General features: G+C 47.2%; 1 pseudogene; it reads left to right on the forward strand.

Moving 5' to 3' along the window:
- The first annotated feature begins 2,196 nt into the window (after positions 1–2,196).
- On the forward strand, positions 2,197–5,916 carry LOC140207833 (probable G-protein coupled receptor 139; annotated as a pseudogene).
- Positions 5,917–9,030: the final 3,114 nt, after the last annotated feature.

Consider the following 9,030-nt stretch of genomic DNA (forward strand, 5'->3'; position numbering starts at 1 on the left):
GAGTTATTAACGTCAAATTTTCTGCATGATCACACAAAGAGTTGAACTATACGTGCATGTAACGAGAGCAGTATAACTCACCACCTTCTGGGATGGAAACACGCGACCGAGTCGGGAGATGTGCGGGACTCACCCCAGCCCATAGAGAGCAAATTGAACACATCGACAAGGAGCCCACCCCAGCAGCTTCAGGAACAGCATTTATCTTTCAACCATCAGGCTCCAGAAACACGGTGGATACCTTTACTCACCTGAACTCAGTACTGACTCCGCCGTCTATGGACCCTCTTTCCAGGTCTGTACAACTCAGGCTTTCAATATTATGAGTTTGTCGGCTTTGTGTGTAGGGTTTTGTTGATCCCATTGTATTTCTCTGTTCTACTGAGAGTGCCAGCAAGAAAGCGAATCAGACATGCTCGCAGAAACATAGCAACACGCACGCGCACGCACACACACGCAAAAAAAACATACTGGAGACACTCAACGTACACACTCAGACAGACGCACGCAGGGACACACTCACATACACAGGTGCGCACACACAATTACAGAAGCAAACACGCGAAGATCTGCATAGACACACACGCAAATTGAAAGGTACACACATGTACACACAAACACCCAACCCCACACAGAAGCACAGACTCGCACACATACCAGACACACAGACACGTACACATATATGAACAGACAGCGACACAAACACACGAATACACACAGACACGGCAACACGCGAAAACTCACACATACAGGGACACACATGTACACGCGGGCTACTACACAGACACACACACACATAGTCAGGAATGCGTTCACAGGCACACAACAACACACGGCCTCACACAGAAACACACGCTTACGCGTTCGCGCGCGCACACGCAAGCACAGATCGAAATACACAACTGACACATACTAACACGCAGATCTTCACACTAAAACCAGCACATAGCTGGGCGCAGGCGTACGGAAATACAGCCACAGAAACACACAGGCACACACATAGACAGACAGAAACAGGCAAACGCACAGACAAACACAGACTCACACACTGACACACACAAACAATCAAAAAGGGACAAACACAGTCAGGGTAAAACACATAACGAAAACAGATACAGAAACAGAAATGTACACGACATACAAACACACAGACACGCACACTCTCAAACTAAGGCAGACACGGAGAGGTGCAAACGCTCTCTCTCTCTCTCTCTCTCACACACACACACACAGGCTGACGCACACACATACGCGACTGCACTTTCTTTTCCACATCTCCATTTCTCCGTCGTGTTTTCTGACAAATACTCACCACTCTGAGTTTGATGGTCAAGCATTAGGGTTAGAGGGGAAACACGTTGCAATTGATGACGCTTTTGAAGGCTTAGACAATTTTGTTGAGTCCAACTAATTCGAACAAATGGTCAAAGCCTTCTGAAAGCAGAGAACCCAGGAGCCCAAGATTACTCTTTTCGAAGATTGGACAGGCAGTGAATGCAGGAGACTGATTATGTGCAGATAGGTAGGATCGGCTTAATGTGACGTCATGGTCGGCACAGACACTGTGGGCCGAACGACCTGATCCTGTGCTTTAGCTTTCTCTGTTCTCTCTCGGAGTCAGAGAAACAGCAGGCAGCACGTTCCTGTCTGAGACGGTATATGTCTCTCAATGGTGGTGAACATGTTTCTGACCCAGGGCACTGTCTGGTACACTTCACACAAACAAGCTGAGGATCGCTGCTGGTAATCGGGAGTGGGAGATAAGGGTAAAGTGCGGTGAGCTGTGATTACAATTGGCGGTGAATCAGAGTGGAATGGCTGTTTTACTCTCAGTCAATCTCTTCAACCGATGGACGAAACTGAGGTAGAGAGTTGGGTCTGATGGTCATTGAAACAAAACCCCTTTGCTGGAGGACTGCCTCCAGCAATATACACCCTTCAGAACCATCACAATTTCCATTGCTTGCAGTTTCACAATTAATTCCTAAATTAATCACAAACGGTCTCGGCGGGGATTGCACTTGCCTGACGTAATCGGAATGTAAATATTTTTTTTAAATCTTTAGTTTTAAAGCTGTTGGAATCTGTCCCCGTGGAGTCGCTGAATGGTATTAAAACCCCAGGCATGCGCTGCATGAACATTTCATTCCGGGAGATCGCCTGTGGCACAGGAGGACAAATTACTGCACAGGGAAAATGTCTGCAATGTTGGACAGGTACTTGAGTGTGGATAAAATATTACGAGTGTTCATTGCCGTCATGGGAGGTCCTGGTGAGTGAGCAGAGCAATTCATGTTTGTTTATTCTGTGTGTTAACCGGCGTGAACCTGTTTATGATCACTTTCCAAGTTTCTAACTTAATGTTCAGTGCACCGTCAATGATCCGTCAATGGTATCGAACCTGTAAAAAGAACATTCTGAATGTTCATATTTAATGACAAAAGAAAGTACACCTCCGCCTCTCCCCTAACTCACGGGATCGACTCGAACGTTGCTCTTGCCTTTAATGGGACGTTGACCAGAGTGGTGCCAGTGCTCGGGACGGACATCTCTCCGCGCATGCGTGACTGGGAAAGTTTTACATTGGGGTGTTGACTGCTTATGAGTTATTCATCAGAGCGAACCCCTGGGCCTTTGGTGACACCTTGTTCTGAATTGCCCCAGTGCTGGAGACAAGCAGCTCTCCAGGGAGATCTGAATGGGATGGTTTGAGTGGCACCTTGTCTAGAGTTCTATCGGGGCTTTTGAAAGACAACTCTAAGGGGAAATGTGATTTAGAGCAGCGGTCCCCAACCATCGGGCCGCGGACCGATACCAGGCCGCAGAGCATGCGCTACCAGGCCGCGAGGAAACGATATGATTTGGCGATAGGAGTCAGCTGCACCTTTCCTCATTCCCTGTCACGCACTGTTGAGCCATCACGCGCGCGTCGTCCATGTCAGCGCGGGAAGGAGATCAACTCCTCGAGCTTGCAAATGACGGCGGGCTGAAAAGTCTGTTTGACATAACATCTCTGCCGGCATTCTGGATCAAAGTCAAGGCTCCATATCCTGAGATAGCCGCGGAAGCACCGGAAACATTGCTTCCATTTCCAACATATCTCTGCGATGAATGTAACAAAAACTAAATTGCGGATTAGACTGAACATAAGGAACCCCATTCGAGTATCGCTGTCCCCCATCACCCCTCGATGGGACCGTCTTGTTGCAGGAAAACAAGCCCAGGGCTCCCACTGATTCCGCGGGTGCATTGCAATGATTTTATAAGTTCATACGGGGAAAATATGCGCTGTGTTTAATATCCAAACGTTACTTCAAATGTTATGATGCTATTGACTTATATAACCATATAACAATTACAGCACGGAAACAGGCCATCTCGGCCCTTCTAGTCCGTGCCGAATGCTACTCTCACCTCGCCCCACCGAACTGCACTCAGCCCATAACCTTCCATTTCTTTCCTGTCCATATACCTATTCAATTTATCTTCAAATGATAATATCGAACCTGCTTCTGACAATTGTACTGGAAGTTCGTCCAATACTTACTTCAAACTCCCCTGTCCTCCCCTGATCATTGACTTATCGCTATATTCATGCGAGGAAAATGCGCTGTGTGTTTAATATTAAATTCGTTAGATAAAGCCTTTTAGAAACGAAATTGAGTGTATTAGCCACTTATCACCCATATTCCGGTCGTGATTAACATCCACCTCCGAATAGAATTGCCAAAAACGATTTGCGGAAAAAATAATCAACAGGTGCACACATGCGCAAATTACACATGCGCACTGATGCCCGCGCAAGGCTTCATGGTCATTGTAGTCTTCACTGGGTAAACGCAACGGATTTGACCGGTACTCTTGTCCGTTGGCAACCATCCCGCCCCTCCGGTCGGCTGGTCCGTCGGTCCGCAAGAATATTGTCAACATGAAACCGGTCCGCACTGCAAACAAGGTTGGGGACCCCTGCAGTACAAGGTGATAAATAGATTGCATTATTCAAAAGCAAGACTGAATCGCATCTTCCCATCCGTGTCTCCTGAATGCGACAAGTGCCGCTCTGCCGAGGGCTCACTAGCACATCTTTTCTGGTTTTGCCCTACATTATACAACTTTTGGACTGCAATCTTTGAGTGGGTCTCAAAAGTCTATTCCAGAGACATTCAGCCCAATCACGACCTCGCCATCTTTGGATGCTCTGCAGAGACTCTTGAGTTGCCGGGACATGCAGATTGCTCTGCATCTGGGAATGGTGGTGGCGAAGAAACTTATTCTTCTGAGCTGGAAGTCTGCTACTCCACCCACCTTCGCACACTGGCTCAAGCAGATGTTGTCTGTTATACAAATGGAAAGACTGCGTCCGCACAAACCCAATACACAGAATACATTTGAGAGAATATGGGGACCCTTATTGGCTCAGTGTCACATTACCTCACATACACAGTGACCTTGACCTGCATAGTCTCATGAGCGGGTGTGGTGCCTAACCGGATTCCTTCATTCACTTTACTGCACATTGCTTATGTAATCTTGTAAATTGTCTGGCAACCTTTTTGTTTTTTTTTTTTGGTTTTTGATTTGTTTTGTCTGTTCTCCGCCTGGCGCGGTATTTCCTTTGTATTGTTTTGTCTTCAATATATTTTGTCTTTGTAAAACTGAAAATTGTAGATAAAGTAATTTAAAAAAAACTTACCCCTGACATCTCCTCTGCACCTACTTCCAGCCACATGAGTGTTGGGTTTTCCAGAGGCCCGGTCAGTCAAGGTTAAATCAGTGAAACTGGCCCCATCGGAACTGGATCGCTGTTGTTCCCGACGATTACCCACATCTCGTCATATCTCCACAGTGGGGAAGGCAGGTCTGAGACAGTGTGACCCGTGCTTGGTGTTAGTTGAGCAGCTGTTCACCGCCTCTGGCGCTCATGGCCATTGGCGGAAACCCGAACCCGTGTCCATTCCCGGAGCATGTGTTCAATAATTCCCAGTGTCTGTTCTCTGTCTCTCTCCCTGCAGTGAACTTAGTGGCGATTGTGATCCTGTCCCGGGGAAAGTGTGGCCTCTCTACCTGTACCACCCGCTACCTGGTGGCCACGGCAGCGGCGGATCTACTGACCGTTGTCACCGAGGTCTTTGTGCGTCAAGTCATAAATTATTACTTTCCGTGGAATTTTTTGAACACTACCCCGATGTGCAGAGTTGTCGAGGTACTGAGGTTCACAGCCACATACTGTTCTGTCTGGTTCACCGTCATGTTCACTGTTGATCGCTTTGTCGCTATTTGCTGTCAGAAACTAAAAACAAAATATTGCACCGGGAAAACTGCGGCTGTGGTTCTAACAACAACCGCCGTGCTGTCCTTTCTGAAAAAATGTTCCCCGTTACTTCCTCTGGGAACCCAGAGAGATCATCGAGAATGTAACATGGTTCTGCAAGCTTATGGAATATACTTTCACTGACCCCGGATGGGTAGTATACGATTAGCTTGATATAGTTTTGAATCCGTTCATTCGTTGTGATCCTGTTACTCAACGCTCTGACATTCAGGCACATTTTAGTGGCCAGTCGGGTCCGTAGGGGACTGAGAGGTCAGGGCAAAGGCGAGAATCGCAGTGACCCGGAGATGGAGAGCAGGAGGAGGTCTGTGATCTTACTCCTCGCCATCTCCGGAAGCTTCATCACCCTGTGGCTGACACTAGTTGTAAATTTCATGTATTATGAGATCAAAGGAATTGGATTCGATTTCAATGATTCTGAGGTGATCTTTCACAACGCCAGGATTTTGCTGAAGAATTTCAGCTGCTGCACGAGCACATTTATTTACGCTGTGACTCAGTCGAAATTCAGGGAGCAGGTGATCAGCGCGGTGAAATATTCGTTCAACTGGGTGCGACAGGTCATTAATAAAGCCGCGTCCTGAGCACAACCCAGATTCACCGCCCGATCCCAGGTGTTATTCCCGGGCGAACTGTCCCATCGACCGGCAGCTCCGGGAAATTAGTAACAACAGTGATGTGGACCGTAAAAATAGGAAATGAGGGGAAATAGAGGTAGGGAGACAGGGACGCGAGTGTGAGGGAGAGACGTGAGAGAGTGGCTGAATGAGGTGATGAAACGAGAGCGGTGCACGCGTGGGGTTGGGAGAACAGGAGAGATATTGTGTTTGTGTGTGTGTGTATATATGTATGTGCGCGCCTGTCTGTCTGTGTGTGCGTGTGTGTGTGTGTGTGTGTGTGTGTGTGAAAAAGAGCGGACTGTGGTTAGACCGGGAGGAATGTAGAAAAGATATTTAAGGATGTTGCTTGGACATTGGGGCTCTTTTATGGGGAGAGTTTGCCAGGATGGGTATTTATCTCTTGGATCTTCGAAGAGTGAGAGGCAACCAAATGGAAACGATTAAAGTTGCCATCGGTTCTGGGAAGCTGGACAATGAGAGTTCAGGTTCCCGCTGATATAGCTCCACTGGAGTGTCCCATCCTGTTGGTAAGTTCTACCCACAGTCACTGTGTGGCTGGAGGTGAGGGAGGGGAGGCAATTCACATGCATTTTCTTAGTTATGCTGTCAGTACTGTGGGCTGCAGGCGCGGGTACAAATTCTGGAATCAGAGCTCATTTACTGCCAGCTCGTAAGATTTGCGAACAAAACATGCCCCGTTCGTGTGCCTTTACTTCCATTATGAGGAAACCTAAAACTAATCCCCTCAGACTCTGGTCATTACGTCACGCACCACCTCTCATTGCGAGCACAACAACTCAATGACGCTGTTTGTGAATTACGTCACGCCGCTTCCATTATGGACCAGTTGTGCCATTTGCCACCATTAACGTCACCTACAATTGAATCTGAGGGTAGGGTCGGGGAGGATAATCGGTGCTGCATCGCCCTCGGTGTTGGGATCATTGCACAGTCACTGTACCGTCTCCTTTTGATTCGAGTCCTCCGGTCCCAGCAAACAAATTCGTGAGTCATTTCTGCGCCTTTCTAGATTAAACACGTCCTCCCTGAGGCGGGCGACCAGAAATGCGCACAGTTACTCCGCTGTGGTCTCGCCTGCATGGAAAAGTACAGCAGGGGAACAGGCCCTCCTGCTCACTGCGTTGTTCTGAACTAATCGAACGGACAATTTCATGACTAACTACAGCCATTCCTTCTGCCTACACAAGGTGCACATCCTTCCATGTTTACGCATTCATGTGGTATCTGATAACCTCCATGGAATCGGCCTCCACCATCACATTCGGCAATCCTTCCAGACACCCGCCACGATGAGAATGAAAAAAAAAACGTAAAGAACATCTCCTTTAAACATTCTGAATCATGTTTAACATCACTGGCTTACATAAGTTGTTTTATTACAACAGGAGTGGTTGGAAATGATACAAAATTACACTAAATTTAAATAAGTAAACAAACAAACAAATGAACAAACAAATAAATAAATGCTGCGAAAAAGGACTGTAAGGTTCCCGACCAGAAATGTCGACTGGACTTTTATTTTTCATCGATGCTGCCGAGCCTGCTGAGTCCCTGCAGCAATTTGTGTGCGTTGCTTGGATTTCCAGCATCGGAAGATTTTCTGTTGTTTGTAATGAGATGCTGTTTCCCCCATTCACCTTAAATACATTCCCTCTGGTATCAGACATTTCTTCCTCAAGGAAAAAAGGAAGCGGCTATCCACTCTGTCTGCGACTCTCATATACCCATACTCCTCGGTGTGGCCTTCCTCAGCCTCTACTGTTCCCGAGCAAATATCCCTCGATTGCTCAATCTCTCCTTATCCAGGCAGCGTCATGTTTACCCTCTTCTACTCACTGTCCAAAGCATCGACATTTTCCCGGTAATATAATGCAATATGCCAGATGCGGTTCATCTAGAGATTTAGTAAACTGCAACCCAGCTGCCTGACATTGGGGCTCACTGCCACGCTTATTAAAAGTAAACAGACCGTACGCCTTCTTTACCATCTCATTGTCCCATGCAGCCACTTTCCGGGAGCGATGAACTGGATCCTGGGATCCTTCTGCACATTAACACTGGACTTCAACACAATCCAATCTCACCCCATGACACGTATCCCAGAGTCCCGGTAAACCTCCACTGCATTCTCCCAGCACAAGACATCTTCTCGACTGAATGTTGACCAGAACGGGATGCAAAAAATTCAAGAAACTTAGCAGGTCAGGCAGCATCTATTGAAAGATACAGAATCAATGTCTCGGAAGAGATCCATCCCTTTCAACATTGGCACGGGTCCTTCAACACAGCCCTTCCATGCTGACCAGGTGAGCACCTAAACTAGTTCTGTCTGTCTGCGTCTGACCCATTCCCCCTGAAACTGGAATTAAATCGAATGCAGATCTCGGTCGCTTTGGCACATGGGCTGAAGGGTATTTTTCCTGCTGTAAATACCGCACCAGTAAGGAGGTCTTGTCCACTGACTTAAAGAGAATTAAGTTCGAGAACCTTCCAGAGCCTGGGGGGCTACACTGCACATTATTGTGAGATGGAGTAGATGACATTACTGGGGACTTCAGCAATACATTTGTCCTCTCTCTAGCCACAAGCAAGATCCCAGAAAGCCAGGGATAAATGTTATTATATTATTTAGGAAGCCGGATGAATAATATTGGAATACAATGACCCACCTCACGTCAGGATATGTAAATTACTGGAGAGCATTCTTTGGGATGGGCTGTACTTATTGAACAAAACATACATAAACATACACCTTGTTTCTTCCAAACTGTTCTGACCTGTTCCCTGCTCTAGTCCCATCGGCCTGCACCCGGAAAAGAGTCTTTCCTACTATGCACCCCTCCCCCCCCAATCCACGTAGCTGTCCAAGTGGCTACAGAATGTTGCAATTGAACCTACGTTCTCCACTTCCCCAGACAACTCATTCCACACTCCCACCGACATCTGAGTGAACTTCCCTGTCCTCTGACCCTTAAGTATTTCATCTTTTACCCTTAACCTATGATCTCCTCTAGAGTCATCCAACCTGAAGTGGTAAAGCCTCATTTGGGCAAGACC

This window comes from Mobula birostris, chromosome 13, assembly GCF_030028105.1.
Source record: "Mobula birostris isolate sMobBir1 chromosome 13, sMobBir1.hap1, whole genome shotgun sequence".
NCBI lineage: Eukaryota > Metazoa > Chordata > Chondrichthyes > Myliobatiformes > Myliobatidae > Mobula > Mobula birostris.